Source organism: Rhineura floridana, chromosome 1 (genome assembly GCF_030035675.1).
Source record: "Rhineura floridana isolate rRhiFlo1 chromosome 1, rRhiFlo1.hap2, whole genome shotgun sequence".
NCBI classification, from domain to species: domain Eukaryota; kingdom Metazoa; phylum Chordata; class Lepidosauria; order Squamata; family Rhineuridae; genus Rhineura; species Rhineura floridana.
Window position 1 is genome coordinate 222,327,895 of NC_084480.1, and position 14,151 is coordinate 222,342,045.

At 39.8% G+C, this 14,151-nt stretch overlaps 1 protein-coding gene across 5 annotated transcripts in view; it reads right to left on the reverse strand.

Annotated features, from left to right (window-relative positions):
• The window catches only part of ATP9B (ATPase phospholipid transporting 9B (putative)), a 298,695-nt gene that overhangs the window by 157,746 nt on the left and 126,798 nt on the right, over nucleotides 1-14,151 (reverse strand). The window lies entirely within an intron of this gene.

The window sequence follows — 14,151 nt, forward strand, 5'->3', positions numbered from 1 at the left end:
AACTAGGGATGGCCATGAATGGTTCATCTCATGAACCATTCCCTTCTCCGAACAGTGGTTTAACAACAAGACATGTATTTTATGGCGCAAACTTACTCTGTGCATTTAGGCATTTGGTAGAGCCAATGCGAGCCAGAGGCTAGATCTAGTGGGATATCTGTTGGCCACCTCTGCTGCAGGAAACAGACTAAATAGTTTAAATAGAATCTACTGCATACTAGCCTAGTATCCTATCTTAGTTTCATCCTGGAAAATCACTGCCAAATATGTTCATTGGCAAAAATCTTTTTTCCCTTATATGTCCAAAATCATGTCACATTGCCAAGTAAATGCTTATTGTAATCTGTTTAAATGGTCAATGTGTCAAAAAATTATGAGGAAGGACACAATTAAAAATGATGTGTTCAGGAAGGAAACTGGATCAAGTTCCAATCAATACATTTTATTTGGGTGCCCATCTCTGGATGAATTTGGTGTCAGAATTGAAGTGCCAGGCCTGAATGTAAGTAAAATAAATAAATAGCTAAACCCAATTATTAATGTCTGCTCAGTGCACTAACTGCCTGAAAGGCAAAGGTTGGCACAGAACGCACCTGAAATTATAACTGAGCTAAAAGTGGAATTTTCACACAATACACACACTTTCACAAAGCACTATATTTCAAATACCATTATATAAGAATTTGGTTCAAGACTGAAAAATATACATGTCCTAAAAGATGGCCAGAAGTCCTAACAAAGTAATTAACTACTTCTGGGAAATCCAAGCACAGTAAGCATTTTTCAAAAATAGCTGCTGAAATTGAAAACACTGTAAATAAGCATAAGACAACGTGAGAATGCCACACTCTTATAGTACACTCTAATCAACAGTCTATTTTCCATCATACTTTCCCTATACAAGACATTTCTTGGTTCTCTTTACCCTTCCTGTCAATGGCTGCTCTCATCCATCAATTTCATTTAGAATTATACTATAGATCAATGCAGTTCAAGACCAGTGTGGCTCCTGTGAATGGTTGACTGCACATATATTCATTTAATAGAGCTCACACTATGACATGTATTGGCCAGCTGCATTTCCTCTCCACTTCAGCAGTTAATTTCATCAATAACTTATCTCATAGTCCGTTTCCCTTTTATCCAGAAAAAGAGACTGCTTTGTGCCAAGTCAGCTTTCAATAGTGATCACTACAGCAAAACCTAAACAATAAAATGTCCTCCTATCCAGGCATTTTGAAATAATTCTTTAGCACTATTGGCAAGACTTTTCAATGTACCAAGACATACTAATTCTCAAGTTTATATAATGAAAGTCCGAAGTATAAAAGTTAAATGGGCAACACCAAAGACCACATAAGAAATAACTTGTGGCCATTAGCAGTTAATTGGAATATTTTACTAATAATGATTTACACAGACCCAATTTGAACGTAATGCTAAACTAAACCATGGCTTACCGCAAACAAGGAAATGCCCAGGTTCCTAGAGAAAAGCTCACTGTTGTTCCTCCTTCAGTTGTGCTGCTCCCATGCTGTTGAGCTATGCCACAGGTTAGTTTAGGGTTCCGTTCAAACTTTGGCTCATGATTTAAACAAAGAGTGATAAGTCATAACACAAACTTTGGCTGGAGGTCATGGGTTGTCTGGAGTGAGACAAAACCATGAGCCTAGATTCAGATGTAACAGTAAGGCAACCCATGGTTTAGCTCACAGCAGTGTAGCACAGCAGGGGAGAAACAGAAAAACAGTTCCGATCTTCCCTCTGGGAACTCGCATGTTTGTTCATTTGTGCTAAGATATAGAATCATAGAATAGTAGAGTTGGAAGGGGCCTACAAGGCCATCGAGTCCAACCCCTTGCTCAATGCAGGAATCCATGGTTTGACAGTGCTAAGTGTCATAGTTTGCACACAATTTTCATCAACATATCAGTTGCCAAACTACAAAGCACAGTTTATTAGTCCATAATATTTTTGAAATAGTCATCCATAGCTGTGGAAAAAATCTGTTTCTTAACATTTATTAATGTGAGTTGAAAATAATTAAGTTTTGACTTAATTACTTATCTCTGTTTCTAATTTTGCCACCTTTTTGGTACCACCCTTTCAAACTTTCCCCTGCAACTGCAAGGTTTACATTTTCAGATCCTTTCTTTCTGTTTTGGATCCTTTCTATTACAAATTAATCTAGGAGTCTAAAACGTCTGCAGCTCCAAACGAATATTCACTTTTCTCATTGTAAATCTCTAGATCTCTCATTCAATTGCTGTATAATTGGTGAAAACTGGAAAATGTAACCTAGCATTCACTGTTGTCTAGTACTGATTTTTTTTGAAACCATAAACTAGTGCAGGAATTCCTAAACTGTGACCCATGACCATCAGTGGTCCACAAGCTTAATTCAAATGGTCTGCAGCACGTCTGCATTAAATATTCATATTTGTTTTAATTGTATTTATTGCTTTTATTTCTTATATTGTATTTTATTGCATTACAACTAGAATTCTGTGAAATGCAAATTGTAATAAAATAAAATACAATGCCAGAAATAAAAGCAATAAAATACAATTAAAATCATACAGCATGTAGCACAGTGCATTACAGTTGCTACAATAGGCCGAAAAATTATTAAATGGTCTGTCTAGACTATCAGCCATTTTCAAGTGGTCTGTGGGAAACATTTTTTGAGAACCATTTGAACTATAGAATCTTTCTGAGCTGCTTATGTGAGTTCAACTTAGGAGGCACAGTGTAATGGTAGTTCCAGTCCTTCCTGGATGAATGGTCTCAGAAGGTGGTGCTCGGGAACTACTGCTTCACCCCACAGCCGTTGACATATGGGGTACCTAATACCTTGTCTCCAATGTTTTTTACCATCTACATGAAACTGCTAGGGAAAGTCATCTGGAGGTTTGGGCTGAAGTGTCGTCAGTATGCAGATAACACTCACTTCTATTTATTTTAAAATATTTATATTCCATGCATTATCACACATGATCTCAGTACTTACAACACAGCACACAGCAAAAACAAAATAGAATACACTAAAAAACAACTATCCTCCATCTATTAAATACATATGTAAGAAAAGACATGCAACTCAGTGTACAAATATCTCGCAGGCGCATAACAATCCATGCAAAGAGCCTGATGGAAGAGGAGAGTCTTTAGTTGGCACTGAAAAATAACCAAGGTTTGCACCAATTGAAGCTTGGAGGGGAGAGTGTTCCATAGCTGGACTGCTATTACTAGAAAGTCCTTTGGCAAGCCACAGATCTTCCAACCTCATGCAGTGTTGGCACTACCAGAATACCTCCCAGTTTTCCGGGCAAGATTATACAGGGAGAGCCTAAACAATTTGTACATCAGTACTAAAACACCATGAATTGGGCTCAATGACAAACAGTGCTGATCTTTGAGAACCAGTGTAATATGATATTACGCAATATGCCAGTTTTATGCAGATATGCTAGTTAGCACTATGGATACTGCATTGTGCACTAGCTGAAGTCTCCAGACCATCCTCAATGGCAGTCCCACATAAAGGAAGTTGCAGTAATCCAACCTGTAACGGGTCGTCCCTGTCCAGAAATGGTCATAGCTAGTGAACCAGCTGTAGCTGAAAAAACACACTCCATGCCACTGATGCCACCTTGACCTCCAATGACAAGCTTGAATGTGTAGAAGCACTCCACACACTATACACCTGTTCTTTCAGGGGGAGCACAATCTCATCTAGAACAAGCCACCTTATTTCTGGACTTGAGGACAACCAATCTACAGTATGTCTACCTTTATCAGGTTCTACCCCCAGCTTCCATTTTCTAATTCCAGGGAAGAAACATATATGAAGCTATGTCTGGAGGTAATTTGAGGTGAATGAGGCCACACAAGCTGAGTGAATCCAGACAAGGCAGACGTATTGTGGGTAGGGAAACTGTCTGTTCTGCAAGGTAGTTTATTACTGGTCTGTGACGGAGTTGCATTTCACCAGAAGGACCAAATGCGCAATTTGGGAATTTTTCTGGACTCATCCCTAACAGGGGAAGTTCAGGTGGGAGCAGTGGTCATGAGTACTTTTTACTTGCTTAGGCTGGAACACCAACTGTGGCCCGATGAGACCTTGATTCAATTATCCATGCACTAGTCACATCCAGGCTGGACTACTGTAATGTGCTCCACATGCAGCTGCTTTTTAAAGATGGTTTGGAAACTTCAGCTGATGCACCAGTTCTATTTGTTTCAGGTATATTTCCAAGCCCAATTTAAAGTGCTAATGTTAAAGGCCTCCAAATGATTTGGGTCCAAATTATCTGAAGGAGCGCCTACATCCATACCAGCCTTCTTGCACTTTCAGATTTGCAATGGAGGCCCTTCTCACCTGAATCCTGGCAAAGAGTTAGGCTGGTAGATACAAGGGAGAGGGCATTGTCTGCAGTGGCCCTACATCTCTGGAATGCATTATCAGCTACACTCCAACAGGTCGCATCACTCCAGGTATTCAGGAAAACCCTAGAGACCCACTTGTTGTTGTCTGTTTTCTCCCGAGCTGCTTTTTTCATTCTTCTGTTTGCAAGTTTGTTCATAGTTATACAATGTATTTTAATATTCTTGTGCGTTTATGACTGGATTTTATCAATACTTTTGTGGTTGCAGATGCATTTTTTGTTGGCAAGCTGCCTTGGGAGAGCTTTAGTTTTTACCCTTAAAGCTTACCTAAAAGCATTTTAAATAAGTAAATATTACCACTGTTATTAGTATACTTCTAGCCATTCCACCTTTTAAAGCTCAGAGCAGCTTATACGGGACTTCTCTTTATCAATGCTAATCAGATCTCTCATCCTATACTGTTACACAACGGCTTTGCAAATAAGTTCATTACTAGTCTGACTTCTAGTACATTTGTTGTTGTTATGTGCCTTCAAGTCGATTACAACTTATGGTGACCCTATGAATCAGCAACCTGCAAGAGCATCTGTCATGAACCACTCTGTTCAGATCTTGTACATTCAGATCTGTGGCTTCCTTTATGGAATCATGCCATCTCCTGTTTGGCCTTCTTCTTTTTCTACTCCCTTCTGTTTTTCCCAGCATTATTGTCTTTTCTAGGGAATCAAGTCTTCTCATGATGTGTCCAAAGTATGATAACCTCAGTTTCATCATTTTAGCTTCTAGTGACAGTTCTGGTTTAATTTGTTCTAACACCCAATTATTTGTCTTTTTCTCAGTCCATGGTATGCACAAAGCTCTCCTCCAACACCACATTTCAAATGAGTTGATTTTTCTCTTATCCACTTACATTTCAAATGAGTTGATTTTTAATAGTGGCATCTACCCTTTGGAATTCCCTCCCCTTAAATATTAGACAAGCGCCATCTCTTATCTATTCAGTGCCTACTGAAGACTTTCCTCTTTCAACAAGCCTTATCCCAGTCTACATCTATGTTGGAATTGCTGTTTAATGTGTTTTAAAGGACTTGAAAGCACTACTGTTGTTATTATGTGCCTTCAAGTTGATTATGACTTATGCCAACCCTATGAATCAGTGACCTCCAAGAGCATCTGTCATGAACCACCCTGTTCAGATATTGCAAGTTCAAGTCTGTGGCTTCCTTTATGGAATCAATCCATCTTGTTTGGCCTTCCTCTTTTTCTACTCCCTTCTGCTTTTCCCAGCATTATTGTCTTTTCTAGTGAATCATGTCTTCTCATGATGTGTCCAAAGTATGATAACCTCAGTTTCATCATTTTAGCTTCTAGTGACAGTTCTGGTTTAATTTGTTCTAACATCCAATTATTTGTCTTTTCCCCTGTCCATGGTATGCACAAAGCTTTCCTCCAGCACCACATTTCAAATGAGTTTATTTTTCTATTATCCTCTTTTTTTCACTGTCCAGCTTTCACATCCATACATAGAGATCGGGAATACCATGGTCTGAATGATCCTGACTTTAGTGTTCAGTGATACATCTTTGCATTTGAGGACCTTTTCTAGTTCTCTCATATCTGCCCTCCCCAGTCCTAGCCTTCTTCTGATTTCTTGACTATTGTCTCCATTTGGGTTAATGACTGTGCTGAGATTTTCATAATCCTTGACAAGTTCAATGTCCCCGTTGTCAACTTTAAAGTTACATAAATCTTCTGTTGTCATTACTTTAGTCTTTTTGATGTTCAGCTGTAGTCCTGCTTTTGTACTTTCCTCTTTGACTTTCATCAGCATTTGTTTCAAATCATTACTGGTTTCTGCTAGTAGTATGGTATCATCTGCATATCTTAAATCATTGATATTTCTCCCTCCAATTTTCCCACTTCCTTCATCTTGGCCCAATCTTGCTTTCCGTATGATATGTTCTGCGTACAGGTTAAACAAGTAGGGTGATAAAATACACCCTGTCTCACACCCTTTCCGATTGGGAACCAATCGGTTTTTCCATATTCTGTCTTTACAGTAGCCTCTTGTCCAGAGTGTAGGTTGCGCATCAGGACAACCAGATGCTGTGGCACCCCCATTTCTTTTAAGGCATTCCATAGTTTTTCATGATCTACACAGTCAAAGGCTTTGCTGTAATCTACAGAGCACAGGGTGATTTCCTTCTGAAATTCCTTGGTCTGTTCCATTATCCAACGTACTAGTACATACATGAATTTAAAAGACACGTGGGAGGGGAACATTCACAGTTATATAGAAGCCTCTCCTTGCTGGTTTCCCTTTACAAATTCTAAAGGATCAAAGAAAAATATTTACAACAAACTGTGCAAAGTGAAGCTTTATACCTCTCCTCTTCCCAGCCACCTTCCAGGATTTTCTATGACCTAGGTCAGAAATGTTTTATGTAAACTGCTTAGAAATTTCACTGAAAAGGCTCAGTCTGATCATATGTGAAGTAATATTTATAACACATTTTGTACTGTCCTTTAGCTCTAAAAGATTCCCCAAGGCTATTTACAACAGTAAAATATCAATACAATTCAAAAGAGCATTTAAAGCAAAAATAAAACAGATAAAACGAAATGAAAACCTATTAAATTCAAACCTATTAAAAGCTTGGTAGAACAAAAGTGTATTCACCACTTAAAGGACAACCAAAAAGGGCTAGTTCCAAAATTGCAACACTGCCTGTGAAAAGTCCCTGTCCCACATTTCCATCAATTCCACCTGCCTCGATGTTGGGCGGTTCCCAGAAGATATTTATTTATTTATTATTTGATTTATATCCCGTCCTTCCTCCCAGCAGGAGATATCTGCAATAGATGGCCTCTGTGCAATAGTAAAGTGCTTTTTCCTGTTATTCATTAAGTAACCATAAGCAGATTTGGTTAGTTCTCAAAGATATAAAAGTCCAGTAATGCTACTTTCTCTTAAGGCTTCCTCAGTAAATGCAACCTGAGCTCTCTTCACACTTTTCTCCTTGACAGCTTCAAGACAAGGAAAAAGAGCTCCTTTGAAAGACAAAGGCTGACAACGTAGTCCTTTGCATTTTTATTCAGAAGTTCTACTTCATTCAATAGGTCTTACTTCTGAGTAAAAGAGTATAGGATTACAACCTGTCATTATCCTAACTTACTGGCTCATGGTTGGTAAAAAAAAAAAGCTTGCAGGCCAACTGTAGCCTCTCTCCCTAATTATTTGAAGCACCCTGAGAAATTCCAAATACCCATTGTTTATGGTTTCTACATCTTTGTGGAAACAACCGACCTGCCCATGCCAGTCAAAGGGTGGGAGATGATAGAATGTCTGTGTCACTGCATTTGCATTGCTCCACCTCACTCTTGCATTGCCACCAAACCCAGCAAGGATGAGAAGCAGGGAGACAAAACAGCAAAAAGAAACTGAGGGAAGAAAAGGGAAGTACAGAAAAGAGGCTGTAAGAAAGTTGGCTAGAGAGGATATTTACAGTGACTGGGAGAGATGGTACCTCTTCCCTATGGCTAATCTCACCATGACTGGGAGGTCCATAAGGGCTGGGATTCAGGCCCTATTGAAAGATTTTCTGGTTGAAATTTGGGGTGATGCTATACAAGGCCCAACTCTGCCTCCCTCAATGTAAGGTCTACCACAAGTGAATGCTGATCACCCTTTAAGTTGGCTGGGAAATCAAGTTAGAAGGAATAGAGCATAGTATTTGTCAATCTCATTTTTGACAGGTCCCATCAGCCAATAGGAATCAAGAGCACCTCAGCCAATAGGAATCAAGAGCACCTCCTAACCCTGTTTATGCCCCCCTTTTAGTAGCCCTGTCCCCTTTGATATCAATGTAATTTTAATATAAAATTATAGGCCCCACCCTTTTGATACAAAATTGTAAGCCACACCCTATTATTTAATATAAAATTATAAGTCATGCCCTTTTAATATAAAATTATGTCACACCCGTTTGATATTTTAATATTAATTCAATATAAACGTGTAGGTACCACCCCTTTCTATTGTTGATTCCCTTCCCCCTTGCCCTGGAGCGTCTTGTTGATGTGTTCAACAAGAGCCTGAGACAGTGTTCTGAGCTCCCTTTTAAATAAGGAGGGGAGCAGCATGTGCTTTGACCCATGCATTTCATCCCTCCCCCTTGGTGCTGGGTAGTATCTGTATTTAGCAGGATGCCTTTTCACAGGGCCTTATTGGAAAATAGTATATTATAACCCAGGATCTGCAGGGGATTTTGGAGGAGTGGAATCCCTCTTTAGAGAAGCTTCACGCCACCACAAACTCTAACCAGACAGCATGTTAAAGGATGGCTTGTAGACCAAGAGGCCTGCACCTTGCATAAAGTGGCACGGGTCAATTTTAAAAGAAATAAAATGTTTTTTTCAGATATCAATTCACAATGACAGGCAGATTTGGTAGATATGAAATTCATAGCCTAATATAACAATAACCACACATTTATTCTCACAGTCCTGGATGTTGTTTCAAAATATGCCTGGCCTATATCTCTGAAGGATAAACTGGGAGCAGAAGTGTTCAAGGCCTTTAAGACTATTTTTGAGGGGGGTCGAGCACCTCAGAAACTGCAAACGGATAGGGGGAAAGATTATTTAAATAAGAAAGAGAGCCAATTTTTAAAACAGTATGGAATTCAACATTTTGTGACTCATAATGAAGTCAAGGCTGCGGTCATGGAGAGATTTAACAGGACTTTAAAGTCACAAATGTGGAGATATTTCACAGCCAACAATGATGTGCTGCCTGAACTGATTCAAAGTTAAAACTACAGTTTTCATAGAACCATAACCAGCCTGTAGATGTGAATCCTTCCAATGCTCTACAGATCTGGAGAAGAGTGTACAACCCCTATTTTCAAGCAAAGGAGGTGAGAGAGGCCTTCAAAAAAAGGAGTTCATGTGAGATCCCCTTTTTTGTGAGGGTGTCCAAAAGTAAAGGCGTTTTTGAAAAAACATGAAGAGACATTTTCATGTGAAATTTTCATAGTTGACAAGGTCCTCACAAGAGGGAAGAGACCTGTTTCCCAACTAAAAGATTATGATGGGGAAGTAGTGCTAGGAAGTTTCCAACCTGAGGAGCTGCAAAAGGTGAAAGATAATGAGGATAAGAGTGTATCACATTGAAAAAATTATAGCCACTTGAACCCAGAAGAAAAAAATACCATCTGGTAAAGTGGGTAGGGTAGCCTGAAAAATTTAATAGTACCCTCAGCGGACATTGGTGAACCTGAGCACTATAGGTGACTGGGGTTTTTACAACACGCTTCCTAGCAATGCCTGCATGAGAATGTTTCCTCAAAACACAAATAATGCCTTTATAGTACAACTAGCTAGGCCTTTGAATTTGCAGGGGGATTGGGAGGTAAGGTTAGCTGAGATACAGAATCCCCACAGCTGGTATACACTAACTGAAAATGCACTTTGAATTTGCCAAGGGTCTAAAGAAATGGAAATTTAAACTGAGAAGGGGCTATTACACAGACATTGTGGATCTATTAATATACATGAACGACGCTATACTACCAGCCAATCGAGCTCCTGAAATTACAGTTTTATGATCTACAGGTACGTCAGGTGAGATTTAGAGGCCCTGAGATTTATACCTTTTCAGCTGATGCTGAGTTAGCCTGCATATTGGGACTACCCCTTAACTAGCATGTTAAAAGAATACAGTATACTGCTGATATTACTAGGGGTTTTAACTCGCTGTTCCTGTACACGGAATTTGTAGAACGTGAGATAGTAGGAGATTTCTTTGTGTCCTTACTGCATTATGTACCTGTGCAAGGGGTAATTCATGAATATATAACCATTTCTTATGACAATCTGCATTATGTGCCCCTGGATAGACACCACATCAACACGATAGCCACTGAAAGAAAGACAGATCAGAACCAACGTGTCCCATTCCATGTAGGACAGGTGGTGGTGAGGTTACACATTTGTCTTAGCAAAACAGTAAATTTCTTAAAAGATTATGGAGACCTTGATGCTTACAAAGCTTACTATAAGGCCCTGGTGGGGCATGGGCTCCCAAACTTCTATGGGGCACTTATGATGTATGGACTGGGATTAGGAAGCATTATTTTCTAAAGGCCATCTCTCTTTTAAGGAGAGGCTTGACATTTCTTAAGCCACATATCAAAACTGCAATACAAAATATTGGGGGATGTAGTGGGGCATATTATAACAAAAAAATATCCCTCAGAAGGGCTCAGGCATGATGTATCTGCAAAGAAGATCAGGAGTTAAATGGAAGGCCTCCAGCGCCTAGGACCTCCTAAACCATTTAAAAGGCTGAATGTGTAGTCCCCTGAGCCTCATAAGCAGAGGATGGTGAAGAAGAAAAAGCTGCAATGAAGACTTATTTTTAAAAAATTGCATTCGTTCATGGGCCCTCTGAGAAATGCACTAAATCCGAACTGGACATCTTTCAATTATCCCTTACCCAGACAAGCACTGAAAACAGCATGTACATCAACGTACCTTCATTATCCGCTTTATCTCCCAATGCCCCTCTTGATTTTTTAATCACTGGATATGGCGAAGTTTACATAGATCTGAACAATATACTACTATATGAGTGCTACAAGATATTGAAAGCGGATGGCACAGACCTAGCAGAGGGTGAGGGAGTCACTTTAATCAATTACCCTGGGCCTCTCTTTTTAACCAGCTAGATATCACATTGAGAGCTGATTCTCAACTACAGCAGCGACACTCTGGGCATGCAATTCTCATCAGGAGGCTTCTATAAAGATACAGCAAAGTATCTGGAACAAACTATTCTAACAGAAGGTGGAAACCTGGATTTTAAAGCTAGGGAAATGCACTGTGCAAAGAGCCTAAAATGGGACTTGATGGGGCCTCTGCACAGCAACCTGTTTTTTTCAAGAGAAAATGCTGCTGAATGGAATATATGTGAAAATAAAGCTCACCCGCAACAAATTACCGCCTGATGAGCGGTAATACCAATGAGCATTATAAAGTGGACATCTTAAAGCACCTCACTCTTTGTGAAAAGGGTTAAAGTAGCACTGGGAGTGCGGTTAGGACATGCTGAGGCACTGCTGACTGCCAACGCCAAATATCCAATCAAACGCGTGGGGATGAAACTGTTCAGCATAACCACAGGATGCCTAGTTTGCAATCAGGAAAATCTGTTCTTGGGCCAGCTGCTCAAACAGCTTGTCATAGAGTTTGTTGACAATTATGCTGTGGTGACTATACAAAAAAAAAAAAACTCCTGAGGGCCCTGGATAATTTTTTTATTCCTATGGACTACCCCACTTATCCTCTGTTTCCTAACTCTATTTTGGACTTTATATTGCTGCAGATTCCGAAGGTGGAATTACAACAGAGACAGCTCCAGCACCCTCTAGCCATGACCCGCAGCTTCCATTGTGTGTTCTTTTTACAAAAATGTTTTAAAGGCCTAACCTTTGAACAGATTTTACACCTGTACTCTGAAGATACTTCAGAAATGACCACCTGGTCATAGGATATGTCAAGGCCAGAAAAAAAAGCCTAGCCCCTCCACCCCGCAAAATGTTTCAACGTGTCCCAGCATGCCTTCCCTATGTAAAATGCAACAGTAAAAAATAAAATTTACAAGAACGTATCTCAAAAAAGCATTTATTTATTCAGGTACAATGTGAGTCAATTGGCTGGCACAGGGGACTCCTCTTCCTCCTCCTCTGCACACTGCCATTCGGGCTTCACAAAATCTTTTTCAGGCTGTGGGGTCTTCATTTCCAAGTTTTCCAATTCTTCTCTGGTAGTTGAGTTCCCAGCAAGAGAGGTGGGGATTTTAAGCTCTGCCAAGGCTTTCAAAAACCCATCCCAACCTTTAGGTTTTGTCTTACCAGCAAGAATCTCACTTTGGTGATCCCTTTGATTGGATCTAGAATGTTAGAGCTCAATAAGGTCTCCCCCTATACAGGAATATGTCCTTTTCATCCCAGGATGAAATATCTTTCTGCTGTTTTAATTTATTCAACAGAAACTCAGCATTTTTCCTGTAACGTGGAAGGAGACCGTCCAAAACCTCTTGAACAGTAGCATCAGTTTCTGGGGGTGGTGTGGTGGAGGCAACACTTTTTCTGTGGGCAAAAAATTATTCCATTTATTTTTCTCAGATTCCCCTTGCCTGGTTAATGTTAGAAACCTCTGAAGAACACTGCTGTAAAGCTTGGCCTTGTTATACTCTGGCAGATCCATTCTGTTAAGGATATCTCTCAGAATGGATATCTCTCCAGAAGCCTGCTAATGACCGTTCTGATATTGTCTTGCCCGCCCCGCAAGTCTTCCATCTGATGGCTTGGAACCAGATATATTTTTTCAGCACATTCCTTTTTTTTTTTTTTTTACTAAACAAAAAGATTGGCCAAGAGAGGAATAGCTTCACTGAGCAAGGGCCAAAGAAAGCCCCCTGACTGCTTTAGAAGCTGTTTTTCCCCTCCTGAGAGCTTTTTGTCATTTATCTGTTTGATGGCAACCTTCCTCTTCTTTAACAGATCCACTTGTGTGGGTTTCAGAGGGATGTTGTCCGTTGGTGTGTTAAGCGCTATCTCGGCATTAGCTGCTACGAGGTCATTGGAGCTGGCACATAAAATAGCTTTCCGCTGCTGGGGCTTCACATTAACCAGTATTTTTAAGAGGAGTAGGTTTCTCTTGATGCTTCTAGACATGCTTGCTGCTCCCCAACAGACATTAAAACCACAATGCATCATGGAATTACCTCCTTTTTTATTGAACTGTGATTTTTTTTTAAGTGTACACTTCGGGTAGATTGGGGGGGAAGAGCCCCAAGCATAGCCAATAAGGCTCAGAGGTGCATGAGTTTAAATCCACTAAAATATAGCCAAATGGCTTTTGCATTGCATCATGAAAAGCTTCTAGGAAAAAAGTTGTATTTCCAGGATACATTTAGCATGCCAGAGTTGTAATTTGGGATTTTTAAAGAGCACCGAATATTTAGTGTTCAGGCTGATAGTTTGGCTCTGCTTCCTGTGACAAAATACATACTGCACAATGTATGTGACGCTTAAATTTCTGTGGTGCACCAATTTTGTGAACACATCTTGTCCGGCATTGCTTTGAATTCCCTGATTCATGAGATCATAAATAATCACCAGAGACTTTTCAATAGGTGAGCCTAAAACATCATCTCAAAAAGTAGGCCTTCTATAAAATGAATAAAATGATATTTTGAGAGTAATTCATCATAGAGGACTTGCCAACAACTGTATGCCCACACAATATTATCACACTTGACAGATAGTACCCATTCAGCATTGCCCAATACTTTTTTGATAAAGTAGCTTTTTCCACAGTTGCTAGGGCCAGTGAGAATTACAGAAAAGGGGTGTTTCCAACGTATATCCATTCAAATCAGCATCAACTCTTTCTTAAAAGCCAAGTGCTCTAGTTCAGTGGAATAAAGCCACACGAGATTACTCAAATTCAGAAGCCTCTGCAGTTGAAACAGATGTTGCCTTTATACTAGAAGCATCCAATACTAGTCCTACTCAGAGTAGACCCATTGAAGCATGGCTAACATGACTAATTTAGGACCATACATTTCAATAGTCTACACAACTAGGGCTTAAGTACAAGCCTAAGTGTATAATCTGGTCTCTATAGCACCTGGGATGGACTAATTCAGCCTGAAATTCCCATCTTGGAACTGAATCTAAAAAGCTGTCCTCA